At 29.1% G+C, this 17,355-nt stretch overlaps 2 pseudogenes across 1 annotated transcript; both read left to right on the top strand.

Annotated features, from left to right (window-relative positions):
* The first annotated feature begins 9,061 nt into the window (after positions 1-9,061).
* Positions 9,062-11,198, top strand: LOC111313594 (protein PIN-LIKES 2 pseudogene; annotated as a pseudogene). The gene is made up of 2 exons (XR_016332622.1): positions 9,062-10,706; positions 10,867-11,198. The product of XR_016332622.1 is annotated as a protein PIN-LIKES 2 pseudogene (transcript).
* A 4,498-nt stretch (positions 11,199-15,696) lies between these two features.
* LOC111313593 (non-specific lipid-transfer protein A pseudogene) lies at positions 15,697-16,363 on the top strand (annotated as a pseudogene).
* The last annotated feature ends 992 nt before the right edge of the window (positions 16,364-17,355 follow it).

Here is a 17,355-nt window from a genome sequence, read left to right as displayed (position 1 = left end):
TTAAATTATTATAATCAAATAAATCTATATAATATATTAAAAGTAATCTCATAGAGAAATTACTATAATACACCTCTACTTAATTGATTAGTAGCTAACACATATCCAATTTTATTATAATGTTATTCATTCTATAATTATCAAAATTATTAAAATATTCTCTTATCATAATTACGAAAATAATCTCATAATATATTAATCAAAATTACTATAATATTTTTTATTATAATTATGAAAACACCCTTTCATTATGATTAGCCGTATTTATTACAATATTTTTTTACCGTAATTATGAGAATACTTCTTCTATTATAATTTATAAAAATTATAATAATATTTTATTAAATTACATATTAAATTTTAATAAAATATAAAATTAATTACATATAATATTATTAAAATATTTTTATTTTTGTTTTATGAAAATTTGACATATAATATTTTATAAAAATTATTATAATAAAAAAATTGCTTATCTTGTATCAATGCATCGCGACGCAATACAACCCACCTTTTTTTGTTACAGTAGAAGTGTGATGCAATTTATCCCCCATTTCTTAATATAAAAAAAATTTTGAAACCACGTGACTCATTAGTTTGAACATGATATCCTTTATTCTCGATGACCATCCAGATCCAGCCGCATACACTATAGAAGAAAGTCACCAAAACAACAATCATTATCTTTCCTTACTAATCTTAGTTAAAATTAAGTAACGAGATTTTTTATGTTTTACTATTTTTGCGTAAAGAGGAAATGCATTGAGTCAACCACTTTTAGCAGGTCAAGTAAATCAATTTGATGACAATATATGATTTATATTTGTCTTATCGAAAATATTTCTTTAATTTTGTAGGGCGCACATGCACTTCAGTCTGCTGGATCTCAAGGATATGAGTTTTTTTTTAAATAATCTCAAGCAAATAGTTAAATACATGTAAACGATAAGATAAGGAAGCACTTACGTTAATATAATTTAAATTTAAAAATATTATTTTAATTTAAATAAATCATTATTTAATTTTAATTTGAAAATTAAAAAATATAAAAATTATATTAATATAAATACATCCAACTCATAAAAAATAAGCATAGAATTCAACTGTCATAGTTATGGGAAAGAACATGCTAAACATCTGACGAATGCTATTCCCAAATGCAGTATTCAACCCAATCAACCATAGTTATATTTATTTGATAACGTTTTACTTATAATTTTTTATTATAATATTATAATTAATTAGTCATTATAAAAAATTATAAAAAAATTTCTATTTAAAAATATAGATTTTACATAATTTGTTTATATATTTTACATGATCCTAAATTATAATTGATTAATTACATTATAATAACTGTAAGTGTTGTGAAAAAACAACACCTACGCGCAGCAACCACACACAAAATAACAAGCTCAAATCAAGAATAAAAATACACAAATATATTTGGTTCGGCCCAACTCAAAATGGCCTACTCCAAACCAAATCCACTATCAAATAAATCTTTACAATTGTGAGACTTTTAGAATGAGAAAAGTCTCCTAAAACTCCTTACTCAAAACTTAACCCAAAACCCAATTACACCCTTTAATAGCCTACTCACTTAGCTATTCTCTTGGTGTCTAACTCTCTGGGGTTACTAAACTAAAACCAAAACATCTTATTTATAAGGGTGAAACCCTTTATACCTTTACTAAACTCCCGATGTGAGATACAAGACAAATTCAAACTTACTTAACTTTCGATGTGGGATTCTGAGATTCAAGGCAAATCCCAACAAATCCTCCCTTGACTTGAATCTCCAAACACTTCAACAGTATCTGCAAAGCTAACATGCTTACCTTTCTTCTTTTCTTTCATCACAGGCATTCCAGCAACTGAGCCTCCATCAAACATGTACAAGTGATTGACCATATTCCCTTGTAAAATCACACTATCATTCTTATACACTTTCAACCAATCATTACTACCATAAAATGTGTATCCCCGAGAAGATAACTCACCTAAAGCAATCAAATTGCAGTAACAATTTGGTACATACCTTACATGACGAAGTGTCCTAATAACACCATTGTGAGATCTAAGGCGAACACTCCCAATGCCTTGAATCTGCACCTTTTCTTTGTTAGCAATCACAATATCCCCATACTTTTCATTCTCATTCAACTCCACAAAGCAGCTCCTATCATTGCAAACATGAACTGTAGCAGCTGAATCTAAAACCCAACCTTTATCACTTTTCAAAGTCTGGGTCTCATCCACACAAGTTGTCAAAACAACATCATCATTATCAGACAAAACAGCAGCAGTATCACTCTTTTCTTCATCTGATTTCTTCTCATCATTCGCCCTTTTGAAAGCAGCCATATCCCTTCTCAGCTTTCTACAGCGCACTTGGATATGTCCCTTCTTACCACAATAATAACATTCTACATCACTGTAATCTCTGTCTCTTGACTTGGATCTCCATCTCGATCCATTAATCCTCTTTTGAGTCCTCCCTCGATCAAAACCCTCTACAGCTAGTGTACTCCCCCCAGGTGATGAGTTCTGAGCTCCCATAAACCTTTCATTCTCACGCAACAGGGCAGTCACATCATCCAACTTCAAAGTAGACCTACCTACCAATACAGTCTGAACTAAAGGCCTATAAGACTTGGGCAAAGATGACAGCAAAATTAAAGCCTTCTCTTCATCTTTTAACTCATCAACAGAAATCGCTAGCAATTGAGAAACCAATCTATTAAACTCATTCAGGTGATTATGAAGACTCATACCTTCTTCCATCTTCAGAGAATACAGATCCATCTTTAAACATAATCTATTAGTCAATGACTTCGAAGCATAAATACCTTCAAGCTTATCCCACAAACTCTTCGGAGTACTCTTAGTCAACACATTGTATTTTACCTCTGGAGCTAGTGCCAATCTAATAGTACTAACGGCTTTCTTCTGAATCCTATTCCAATTAGCATCAGACATTTCTTCAGGCTTACTACTCTCTAATGCCTGATCCAACCCTTGTTGTACTAACAGATCTTGAATCGTACTTTGCCATAACATAAAATTACTCTTTCCATCAAATAACGGAATCTCAAACTTAGGCATAGACATACCAGACATACCAGACATACTTTCTTCAGACATCTTCAAACACTGCTTCACGATCTCTTGAACCCACGAACCTCGAACCTCGCTCTGATACCACTTGTTGTGAAAAAACAACACCTACGCGCAGCAACCACACACAAAATAACAAGCTCAAATCAAGAATAAAAATACACAAATATATTTGGTTCGGCCCAACTCAAAATGGCCTACTCCAAACCAAATCCACTATCAAATAAATCTTTACAATTGTGAGACTTTTAGAATGAGAAAAGTCTCCTAAAACTCCTTACTCAAAACTTAACCCAAAACCCAATTACACCCTTTAATAGCCTACTCACTTAGCTATTCTCTTGGTGTCTAACTCTCTGGGGTTACTAAACTAAAACCAAAACATCTTATTTATAAGGGTGAAACCCTTTATACCTTTACTAAACTCCCGATGTGAGATACAAGACAAATTCAAACTTACTTAACTTTCGATGTGGGATTCTGAGATTCAAGGCAAATCCCAACAGTAAGTATATATTCTTTATTTATTTGAAGGCTGGGATAATATGAGCTGTCAAGGGTCTGGATATTTATATAAAGCTAAAATATTAAAAAAAATCTTTGAATTATTTTTTAAAATAAATCTTGATACTTTTAGTATAATTAAATAAGCATTTATAATTTGATTTGTATTCAAAAAATTTTTTATTTCAAATGAACTTCTGTAAATTTGTTGTCCTCTTTAATAAGGTAAAAATTGACTCTTTATAGTAAATATTTTACTTAAGAGACTTGGGGTTGGAAAGAGCTGATGTCTTAGATGCTTGATATCTTGTGTTAAGGGTTTATTTAAATACAAATTAAAATTTAAGGATTTATTTGAATATAAATTAAATGTTAAGGATTTATTTGAGTATAAATTAATATTTAAAAGTTTATTTGGGTATAATAAAAGTATAAACATTTATTTAAATAAAGTGATAAAATTTAAATTATTTTTTGTTATTTTTGCCTTTGTATAATTATAAATCGGATTATATGTTATATAAAAATTTTTGTATAACTATATAAATTAAAAAATATTATATAAGAAATTTAAAATTTGCATAATATTTTATAAATTATAAAAAGGTAAATTTTATTATTTATTATTTATTTAGTTTTTGACGATGTATTTCTATTTTTTATTTTTATTTTTTAAAATAAATAAATTTTTAGTGAACATGATTACAAAAGCAGTAATTAATATGCAAAATTCAATTAATATTTGAGTTATTGAAAAACTTATTGAGTGATCGATTTTTCATAAATCCGACAAAACAATGAGTTTTCTCGAATTAATGCGCAACGATCCAATTAAAGAACCGACTAGGTTCAAGTTATTGTCACTAACTTGATCGGTCTAACTATCTAGCCAATCCGGTTCTAATAGCTACGCTATCATTTTATTTATTCACTTGGCTCCTTGGTTATAGTTAAAGTTCCATAACTGACCTAAAAAGACTAATTCAATTAATGAATAACTTTATCAGAATTTTAACGTTTAAACCTTGCTTGAATGGTAAAGAGAAGTCCTGTAATCATAACTTGCAGTTCAGTTATTAAATTCTTATTAATTTATATTAATTTATTTAGGTAATTAGTTAATATCTTATATTGATTGTTATATGATCATGTCATATTTGTAGATTAATTCTTGATTACTATATAATTTCCATTTGTAAATGTAACTCAAAAAAATGAAATTTTTACTTTTATACTAAAATAAGAGGAATATAGTTATTAGTGATCATAAATTTTGAAAATTGAATTCAGATATTAATTTATTGACTCCGATAATCACCATTAAAAAGTGATATTTAATAGATTTAAAATTTATAATTCTTTTCTTTCATTTTCAATTTGTAACTTCTTATATAAAAAAAAAAAAAATCTAAAAAACTTGTATGAATCCCTGTACCCCACACCTATAAGTTATGTTGGATTCGGGATGAGTTTTAGATATGGGCATATATTTGACATGGATACACTCAATTGTTTTAAAGTTTTTTTTTCCTTTTTTTCGTACATTTGAAGGTTCAAATATCTATATCCATGCCCTGTGTCGGATACAGATGCATAAAAAAAATGAAAAATCATAAGAACATGGCCTAAAAGATTTGGATAAGCCTTCGTATAACTATATATATATATATACATATATATATGTATATTATACATAGAATAGTTTATTCAAACTATTCAAGAATTTTATCCAATATAATCCCATAAAATAGTACTACTACTACTACTAGTAGTTAATTAAAAATTAAAATGCAAGATATAAGTATTTAATTTCTAAATTATAGAAAACATAAAAGATTTACAATGTTCTTCTTCTTTTTTTTTTTTGCATTTAATTTTTAAATTATACAAATACATATAGATTTTAAGAAGTTCTTTTTGTTTCCGCGTAAGTACTAAACTTTGAATTACGTAAAGGAAAATATAATTTTTTTTTTCATTTTGTAGACTTTCTTCATATTCTTTTTTAATTGATTCAATTGGATATATATACATATATATATATATTAATGGATTAGGCTGAGATTATATTAATATTTATTAAAAATAATAACTCAAATCTCATATTAAATTTGTTTTGAGATTGATTATATATTATTTGATGGATAAAAAAATTTATACAAAAATAATTTTAAGAGAAAAAAAATTTTAATAGATAAATTTATAAACTTATAAATAGGTGCAGTATAAGATTGTTAAGAGAAAAAGATATAAGAAAGTTATAAAATTTTATGAGATAGACACCTCGTATAACTACAAAAGATTAACGTCTTTATAGTGAATATGTTGTGAGTAGATTATAGGAAACTAAAATGATTTACATAGATATAATACATATGTGTACATAAGTATATGTTTATTTGAATTGAGAATACTTCATAGGATTAGAGAAGATTAAAAAGGTCTATGGGTATTGATTATAAATGTTTGATTTAGTTATATGTTTGTAATTCTCTTCAATTAGTGGATCTTTTTTCTCATATATAGACGTAAGTCGGTTAAACTAAAACTTATTAAATTATTATCTCTTATATAATTGATTGATTATTTTATTATGCTTTCATTGGCGTGAATGTTTAATTGGATTAAGGATTTTTTGTGCTTAACAAATGGTATTAGAGCATAAGGTTAAGACATGTGAAGAGGTAAGCCTAAAGGAGTTTGATTCAAGAGAAGAGCTCGAGTTTGTGTTTTAAGAATTGATTTGCGTGAAGTTTGAAGGCACATAAAAAAATATTGTTACGAGACTTCCATTGTAGGTAGAGCCAAATATATCTAGTATGAAAATTAATGATTTGATAGAATTTAAGTCGAGATAGAGATTGTTAGAAATAATGACTCAATTCCTATAATAGATTTATTTTGAAATTGGTTATATATTGCTTGATGGATAAGAAAACTTGTAGAGAAAAAATTTCAAATGAAAGGAATTCTTAATAGACAAATTTGTATACTTATAAATAGGTAAAATCTCTATAAAGTTAAGTATTAGAAAAAAAGTAAGAAAGTTGTAAGATTTTATGGGATAGATACCTTGTGTAATTACATGAGATTAACATATTTATGAGTAAGTATTTTTGTGAGCAAACTAGAAGAGACTGAAATGATTCACATAGATATAATATATGGATGCACATGAGTATGCGTTTGTTTTGATTAAGAATACTTCATATGATTAGAGGAGATTGAGAGAATTTATGGTATTAATTATGAGTGTTTAATTTGATTGTATGTTTGTAATTTTTTATAACTAGTAATTTTTTTTTCATTTATGGACGTAAGCGATTAGGTTAAATTACGTAAAATTATTATTTTTTATGTGATTGATTAATTATTTAATTATGTTTTCGCTGATGTAAATGTTTAATGGATTAAGGCTTTTTTGTGCCTATCAGTATCCATACTTTAGATGCTTGACCAAACTTCACTTGATCCAATAATTTGGCTCTCAAAGTCTACCTAAGCATGTCCAGATTAATATAAATGATGCAATTTATACTCATTTAAAAATTTTCTAAAAAATAAAAATATGATATTTTTATTTCATCTTTAGTATTTTTATTTTTTTCTTTCATTAAATTTTGAAATATGGGTACACTTAACATATTTTTCAATCTAATATTATATAATTTATCTTTTATATAATATAAGTTTTATAATATATATATATATATATAACAAATAATGTATACATTTTAAATGTAGGAACCAAAACTCGATCCATTTTTCAAACAAGTTTTTTTTTTTGCTTTTTTTACTTCAACTCATTTAGTCTTTTTTTTTTTTTTTTTTTTTCTAAATGGACCTTTTAATTTAAACAAGTAGTCTAACTCTACGACGCCTCTTTATATTTATATAATAGGATGAGATGAGTTGGAGTATGCTTATAACTAGTAATAGTATCTTTCAAAATCACAACGTAAGTAATGTCATTGTCACCTTCAAGTGGGGTAGCCTTCGAAAATTAGATAATTAAATAACATAGCGTCACAACATTTCATAGGTGTTATGGTTGACGAAATGTATGAATCATAGACGCTACATGCGTAAACATTACAAGCTTTAATCAAAACGGGAAGAGGGAGAAACGGCTCTTCACTTAGCCAAAGGAAAGTTTAAGAAGAATCGTAATACAAGAGAGAGAAACCCAAATGTCCTTTGAAAGCCAAAACTTTAATTAAGTAAGGAATTGACAGAGCAACAAATGGTGTTTTTAAGGGAATATTTTAATGCTTAGAGATTAAGATTCTGTTTTCGAATAATTGAGTTTTTAAAATCTACAGAATGGATTTTTGTAACTATTTTTTACACATTCACATTAATTAGAGATACAAAAATGAGAATTAAGTTTAGAAATTTTATTTATCTATTAATCAAACAATTGAAGTTAAAACATAAAAGAAAGATAATATAAAATACAAAAAATAGATTAAAATGTTTATATTACTAAAATTAAGGAAAAAGAAAATGCAATATACATTTTATGGAAAGTAAAAAATGAATAGATTCAAGAAGAGCTGCATAGATATCAATTTATATATATATATATATATATTATATATATATATAAACATGGAACATATTTGAAAATTTTAGAATTACAAATAGATGTATATATATATATATATATATATATATATATTAACAGAAAAAATATTAACAGTCAAATTCGAGTTGAAGAATTCCATGTGTGAATTTGTATAGTTTTTTATCTTTTTCATTTATTGTTTTTAATCTTGCAAAAGATGATTAAATAGATATCAAAATATATTTCTATAACATGAAAAAAAAAAATGTTATTATCCAAAAATGAAAGAAAAATCAAATAAAAATATAGAAGATAAGAAAGCCAAAAGCAACATATATTTTGCAAAACATACTATTAATTTTGCAAAACATTTATTCGTACAAATCCGGCCATTTACGTTGTGGCTATACAAAAATATTATACAAATAAACAGACCATCTATCAGACTTTTAACTACAAGAACTCAATGATTGCCCTTTTTTTTCTTCACTGTAAAACTATTCAATCATTGTTGTAAGAAACTCATCAATCTTAACATGACGACCTTCTCTTTAGTCACTTTCATTTCATTTTTCTTATTTCTCTGTAAAGTCTGTCTCTAAGCTATTTGTGTCCTACTTTTCAACTCAAATCAAGTTTGTTCCCATTTGTTCAATCACACCATTCTTTTAAATCTTTTCTGCTCTAGTCATCATTTTATTTTTCTGATAAACCCCATATTTTCTTTCATTTCGATTGAGACATTTTGCACTTTAGTGACATAATTGGTGAGCTTTGTGGGGTCTAATTGATTTGTAATTTTCTTCACAGTTTTCATCTGGCTGATTACTAGCTTTCTTATCTGGATAATTTCCAATATTTTTGAGTCTTAGAAGAGATGACAGTTGTTTGGTTTGGCTCACCATTATGCCTGTCCCTGTGTTGATGCTTCTGAATTGTCATTGCATGAGGCATTATTAGCCTGTGAACCCATAAAGTTCTGAGATTTGAAGCATTTGATTAATTTGCAGGTGAGAAAGTGAACTTTGAGTGAGTTTTCCATCCATGATCCGCTCAAGACAATAAGAAAACTTTTTTCTTGCCCTAATTCTCTTCCTTTCCATTTCTGAAACTCTGTTCTTGAGTATTTTTGCATTTGCAATAGAGCTTAATTGCACTTTCTTACAATAAATGATGGAGCCTTTTCTTGCCACTTTGAATAGAGACATTAAATCAACAGCATGTGTAGTTGAAGCAGTTTTGCCTGTATTGAAACTCCTTTCTATAGCTCTAATAGGACTACTTCTTTCCCACCCAAAAATCCAAATGATTCCAAAAGCTACTCTTAAGCTTCTCAGCAAGCTTGTTCTTTTTCTATTATGGCCTTGTTTGATATTCACTCACCTTGGTCCTGTCATTAGTGTCAACAAATTCATCCATTGGTGGTTTATTCCTATGAATGTTGTCATTAGTACAGCCATTGGTTCCATATTGGGGTTCCTAGTGGCATTAATATGCAGGCCACCACCTGAATTCTTTCGTCTCACTGTAATCATGACAGCTTTCGGAAACACAGGAAATATTCCTCTTGCAGTAGTTTCATCCGTGTGCCACAATGAAGATAACCCTTTTGGTGTTACATGTTATGATGGAATTGCATATGCATCTTTCTCCCAATGGGTTTCTGTTGTTCTTGTTTACACTCTTATTTATCACATGATGGAGCCATCAATGGAGTACTATGAGGTTTTTGAGGAAGGGACTGAGATTGAGGAATTGCCTACAGGAAATGATATCAGTACTCCACTTCTTATTGAAGCTGAGTGGACTGGAATTGAGGAAAGTGAAACAGAACATTGCAAAACACCCTTAATCGCAAGCCTTTTCAATAGCATCTCTGATGTATCTCAATCTGATATTCCGGGTGTTGAATTGATTCAAGATGAAAGACCAGGTAGTCCCAAGTCATGTAGGTGTTTGGCTGAGCCTAAGGTGGTTAGAAAGATTAGAATTGTTGTAGAGCATACGCCTATCAATCAAATTCTTCGGCCTCCATTGATTGCTACTGTATTAGCTATTCTTCTTGGGATCATTCCGCAAGTAAAAACTATAGTTTTTGGTTCTGATGCTCCTCTAGACTTCATCACAGACAGTTTGGCCATGATTTCTGAGGCAATGGTACCTGCGGTTATGCTTGTTCTAGGAGGAAGGCTATGGGAAAGATCAAATGAGTCTAGACTCGGGATTCTAACCACCACTGGGATCATTGTTGCTAGGCTTTTGATACTTCCTTTGGCTGGGATTGGGGTAATCTATTTGGCTGACAAATGGAATTTTTTGATCTCCGATGATTCATTGTACAGGTTGGTGCTTTTGCTGCAATACACGACACCAAGTGCATTATTGTTTGGAGCAATTGCAAGCTTGAGGGGTTATGCAGTAAGGGAAGCTTCAGCTCTTCTATTTTGGCAGCATGTGTTTGCTCTGCTCTCTATTTCAGTGTATATATTTATCTATTTCAAGCTGCTGGTTTAAGGTTTGCTCCAAAACCTTATTATTTCTAATTTTCTTTTATTGACATATGATTGTCACCAAATGACTTGTTCTTTTCAGATTTAGATTGCCTCATTCATCTTATTGTCGTTTATAGATTGAGTACTTTTTTAAATAAAGCTGAAAATTGTTTTGCTGTACAGATTCATTGCAGGACATATTTTATTGATTCAGCAATGAGACTCTGAGGGAGAAAAGATGTTACAGCTGAACATTCAGTGCAAGGAAGATTCCTAGCTCAACATGCTGGAAAAGTTCTTTGGCATAGGTGATCTCCACTACAATCTATCAGCAGCTGATGCTTTTGTGTCAAAAATCTTCAAAATAATGATTATTCCTAAAACTTCTTGTAACATTCATATTCTTTGAAAATTTTCCAGTACGTTGCTCCTTGCATAACCTTCCAAACATCTGTTCCTGAACTGAATATGCATAAAAGTGTAAAATTATGTGGTTTTACGCTATCTGTAATCTCAATAATCCTTCTGGGGTTTTCAGCATTATATTTACCTACCGGCCTTTTTCCTCAAGGTGGAACCTATTGCCTAGTGGTCTGTCCTTGGAACGTTTAGCTCTTTTCAGTAACCAGATCAATCCTGACAGTTTCAATTATAAAAAAATGTTTGACTACTCACAAAAATAAACGTTCATGAAACTGTAATTTCTTATATCATGACATTTGTTAGCAGTCAAATTGGATGAAATAGAATTATACTTTGGAAATAGACCTCAAATTGACGAATCTCAACATGTTATCATTGGTGGTGGAAGGTGGAAATGCAGGGTCTTAAAGAAAAAACATCGGTAGGAAACTAGGAGTTGGCAACTTATTACTGATCTAAGACCTCAATCTTTCAATATTTGGTGAATGTACAAGCTTAACAATCCCCTCCCCTGGTTTTCTCTAGTTTTACCCTGTTTGAAAAGCAACATAATTTTTAATTTTAATTTTAGGGAATTTACATTCGAAGCAACTATTTAAACAAAACAAAAAGATACTTGTAACCATTAACATAGTTTGACATCAATATCATATTTTTCATATTTTGACATTTGACAAAAATCACTATTATTTTGACATCAATCTCATATTTTTCATTCATAAAAATATATATATTTATATTATATATATTATATATTTAAAAATCAACTTTAAAAATCAATTCATTCCATCAATTTTATTATTAATTTTGAAAATTAAAAACCAATCGAATTAATTAATTAAATTATTATGTAATCAATGATTATCCAAATCAAATTAACCAATTAAATTTATTTTATTTTAATCGATCAGAGAACCAACTTATTTTCATCTCTTGCCATGACATACTGACTTAACCTAGCATAGAAGTGGTAAAATGGACAGGCGACCTGTGGCACGACACAACCTAACCCGTTATGGGTTGTGCCAACATGATCCATTAATCATGTTAAGCCAAGTCTGACTCTCTTAATCGTGTCATGCTAGGCTGAGCATTTTAGGGCTCATGGATTGGTACGGCACGAGCCCTGATTGGCCAAGGGTTGGCCCACAACACAAACCCAACGTGGTGCAACTTATATTTTGTTGACAAAAACATACATCAATTAATTCTTTAAAAAGATCTATTCATTTTTTACCATAATGCTCTATTTTTTTATGGCAAGATAAAAGGATTGATTTATATTTAAAGGGGTCGATTTAAAAAAAAAAAACTCCTGAAGAAAAATCGATTGGATGCTAAATATTGCTCATAAGAAAAAATTGTGTCATCGGAAGAAAATAATAATTTATATAATTGAAAGAAAAACGTATAAAATTTATTATTTTTTAGTTAATTAATTTATATAAAATTTATTTATTCATAGAAAAAAACTTTCCTTTTGATCCATGTATTTTGCTAAGACGATTTTTTATATTCTAAATACCAAGGTTATCATATTCAGTTATCACTATATCATCAACATAGAGAAGCAAAATACAATACCTTTTTTAAATCAATGAATAAATAATGCTAAATCATAAGGATTTTGCACAAATCCAAAGTCAAATATAGTAGTACTAAATTTTTCAAACTAAGCATGCGGTGTTTGTTTAAGACCATATAAAGCTCGTCGAAGCTTACATACTTGATTAGTTTGGCCAGACAATCCAAGATGAGGTTTCATATAAATTTTTTCATGAAGATTTCCATTCAAGAAAACATTATTTACATCAATTTGTGATAAAGCCCATCCTTGAATAGAAGCAATAGCTATAAGAGATCAAACAAAAGTTAATCGAGTTACGAGAGAAAATGTTTTTCATAGTTAATAGCATACTCCTGTGTAAATCCTTTTCCAACAACTTGGTTTTATATCTCTCAATAGACCCATTTGATTTAGTCTTTACCTTGTACACCCACTTATAATCCATTACAAATTTTTCAAAAGGTAAATCAATTAGATCCCAAGTATGAGTTTTCTCTAAGGCATCTAATTCTTCTTTTATAGCTTCTTGCCAAAGAAGATTAAAACTTGCTTCATGATAAGATTTAGGTTCATAAATAGAAAGAATAGTAGATAAGAAACAATGAAAATCATGATAACGTTTTGAAAAAATTCATTGACGTGCTAAACATCTAAATTCTGGGATAGATGGCTCTGACGAATTGGACAATGGTAGTGCATGATTGCTTATGGTAAAGTCAGTGATGGGATAAGTCTCATTTGATGAATCTACTAAGGAATTGGAGAGCTTTGGGACACATGAGAAAATTGATTAAACTAATTTAAATCAATAAAAAAATAAAAAAAAAAGATAAAAGACTCATGAGGATCATTAGTAGATTTCTGAAAATGAGGCAAATGAATATATCGAAATATTTTCCCAAAAAGTAATATGCCAAGAAACACAAAGTTTTTTGGGCGATAGGATCATAGCAATGATATCTTTTCGGTCTATCAACGTACCTTAAAAACACACAAATGGTAATTTTTTGAGATAATTTATCACACTAAATTTTAGGAAGTGAAACAAAACATGTAGAACTAAAAATACAAAACTCAGAATAATTAGGAGTATTGTTATACAAATGTTCAAAAGGAGAAATTCCACCAATGATAGAAAAAGAACTACGATTAATAACATAAAATGAAGTAAGTTTAGCTTTCCCCCAAAATTTCTTAGGAACCAAGTAAGATAACAACAAGGCTTTAGTGGTTTCCATGATATGACAATGTTTTCTTTCAATAACACCATCCTACTGTGTTGTATACGTACCAGATGAATAAAAATGAGTACCTTGAGAAGCAAGAAAAATTCTTAAATTACTTGATTGATATTCCTAAGTAGAATTAGCATGAAAAAGTTTAATTATTTTAGAAAATTATGTTTTGATCATGGTAAAAAAATCTTGATAAATTTTAAGTAAATCTAAATGATGTCGAAATAAATAAATCGAAGTGTATCTTGAATAATCATAAATAAAAATAATATAATAACAAGAAACCCTCATAGTAGGTAAATAATATGGACCATACACATTAGAATGAGCAAGATAAAAAAAAAAGATGAAGAAACTTATACATTTTTATTGAAAGGTAAAGTAAATTATTTTACTAGTTTGCAACTGATACAATTATTGGACATTTCTGACTTAACATAACCTAACTTGTCGCTAGATACCAAATATTTGTCTAGAACAAGAAACATTTCCTAACCTACAATGCCAAAGGAAAAAAGATGAAAGCTTTTGAACACCATAAACTAATAAGGATTTTTGCATAAAAAGATGATCAAATTGACCAAAAGGACGATGTGACACAAGCAAGTTTTTCAAAACAAATAATCTTTCAATTTTACAGCCTGTCCCAACCACTTTCATCGTCAAGTAATCCTGCACCACACAATCACAAAAGCAAAAAATGACATAAGGCCTTAATCACATAATTGACCAACAGATAATAAATTCATGAAAAATGATGGAACCAAAAGAACATTTTCAAAAGAAACATTTTGAGAACATAAGACAAAGCCAAAATGAGTAGCAAACATATTTGAACCATTAGTAGTATGAATAGAAAGTGAACATATAATAGGACTTGAAAAGTCAAAGATAGAATTATCAAAAGTCATACGATTAAAAGCTTTATAATCAATGATCCAATCTTTAAAGTTAGTACTTGGAATAGTTAACAATGAAGATATAGAAGAATTATTACCTATAGAAATGTTACTCATACTAGAAACAACCTATTGAATAATCTATTAAGTTTGATCTGCAGTGGAGTAAGAGTTAACATTAAAAGTTTTCATAGACAATGTCGCAACAACAACTCACCTTATTTTATGCAAGCCAAATTTCTTTTTCAATTCTGAGCAATTATACTTTGTATGTCCCAACTTGTGACAGTAGTAACATTCAATCTTAGAAGAATCTTTTTGTTGAGATGAGCCAAACAAATTAGAGATAAAATTAGACATTCAATCTTAAATAATAAATACTATTTTTTTATTAAATATAGTAGTCGATGATTAATACTTTACTTTTTTTTATATAAAAAAAGTCTTAATATATGAATATGAAAAAAAATTATGTGTTAAGATTTAAACTTGAAATTTATTAAATATTATTTTTTAAGAGTAATTATGTAAATAAGTTAAACTAAATCTTTAATTTTAATGCGTGCATTTAAATGCATTGAAAAAACATATTTATCTAATATATTAAAAAAATGCTCTTAAAATATTTGTTAGCAAGATATGACGGTAACTGAAGAATGAATGTGTCCACAATTTTCATTAATTTGCGATGACCATTATATTGTCGTAATCCTCTCTTAACTCAACTAACAATTAATTTTTTCTTGCTTAATAATAAGAGTACTTCCCAAAAGGGAAGTGACAGCACGCAACATTAATTATGTGATTCAGTAGCATTAAATGAGAGAATCAAAGTTATCTCTTTAAATAAGTACCAATATAGCAAAGGTCAAACACAACTGCTCCTAGGATTATAATTGCTAAAAAAATGGAGAAGAAATACATGGGTTTGTCTTGGTGTCTGGGGTTCATCGGGTTGATTGTGATTTTGGTAGCGAAATCAAAATCTGTGGATGAAGTTACATGCGAACAGGCCATAACTACATTGAAGCCATGCCAGCCTTTCTTGACCGGTGCAGCACCTGCGCCCCCACTGCTCCTTGCTGTTTAGCTTTGTCTAACGTCAATGCCGCAGCTACCACCACTGCAGCACGCAGGGAGCTGTGTCAGTGTTTCAAGAAAGCTGGCCCAGCTTTCGGGGTTAAGCCTGATAAAGCTAAGCAGCTTCCTCAGTTGTGTGGTATTAGCATCCCTCTTCCCATCGATCCATCCATTAACTGCGACAAGTAAATTTTGTTCTATCTAATTTGCTATTTTTCAATGAGAAAGCTAATCTTTAGTCTTTGGTTTTGATTTGATTTTAAAATGTTTCATTAATTTTCTTTCTTTTTCTAACGTGCAGCATCCAGTAAGCGATGGAAATGTGCTGCTTCCATCCAGAACAAAGCATGAAGAGCAGCAACAACTAGAAAACAAATTAATCTATTTTGTAGTTGAAGAATTTAGTTCTCTTCTAGTCTATCTATTAATATGTATGAAAAAGAAATTTATGACTAGAAAAGCTTTCTCCTTTCTTAAATATCTTATATTATAAAAGATCCAAAAAAACATAAAATTCGGACACTAATTTGAACATTTGAGCTAATGATAAATGCATGTACATAATTTTATTAAAAAGGTCAAGAACTTGGAGGATTGGTCACGATAATTGCTCACAATAAAATACGCTTACATCGAATTCAAAACTAATTAACTTCGAATGCAACTTAGAAAAGATTTTTAGAGCACTTTTGCTCAAGTTGTTGAATATCATCGACTTGACACGACATAATTATTTCAATGGCAACAAAGATGTTTTGAAAAGTTTAAATTTTAAATTTAAATTAATTTTATTGTGCGGATGAATAATTTTTTCAATTTTATATTGATTAAATTAATTATTGTACATACTTTACTCAATCATTAAGCCTATTATAGTAAAAAAGCCTATTGGGTAGGTCTCATTCTCAATTATCATAGATATTTAGGATATAGACATAAATTTTCCTAAATTTTGTTCATTATTAGTTGTGGAAAAGATTTTTCGTGAGGCATTATCTGTAATGTTTCTATTAAGTATGACTAGGATATTGATAGGGACTCCCCATTTTCTTTACTTGGGGCATTATCTGTAATGTTTCTTTTAAGTAAGTATGTTTAGCATATTGATAGGGACTCTCCATTTTCTTTACTTGGGGCATTATCTGTAATGTTTCAATTAAGTATGTTTAGGATATTGATAGGGACTCTGTTTAGGATATTGATAGGGACTCTCCATTATCTTTATTTGGGGCATTATCTGTAATGTTTCAATTAAGTATGTTTAGGATGTTGATAGCGACTCTCCATTTTCTATCGAGATTCAAAATTTCAAACTCATCAAGGTATTTGAATTAATTTAGAGCAGTTCATCAAACTCTCAAACAAGGTTTGTTGTGTGTTATAAATTAATTAGTTTATCTTAAATTGTAGTTACATATACTCTATCTTTTTTCCGAAATTATAAAATTTATTATAAGAATCTTTTATG

Source organism: Durio zibethinus, chromosome 23 (genome assembly GCF_047325235.1).
Source record: "Durio zibethinus cultivar Kanyao isolate XHJ-2024 chromosome 23, ASM4732523v1, whole genome shotgun sequence".
Taxonomy (NCBI): domain Eukaryota; kingdom Viridiplantae; phylum Streptophyta; class Magnoliopsida; order Malvales; family Malvaceae; genus Durio; species Durio zibethinus.
The sequence above is the reverse complement of the archived record's forward strand: the minus strand, read 5'-3'. Positions and strand labels throughout refer to the sequence as shown.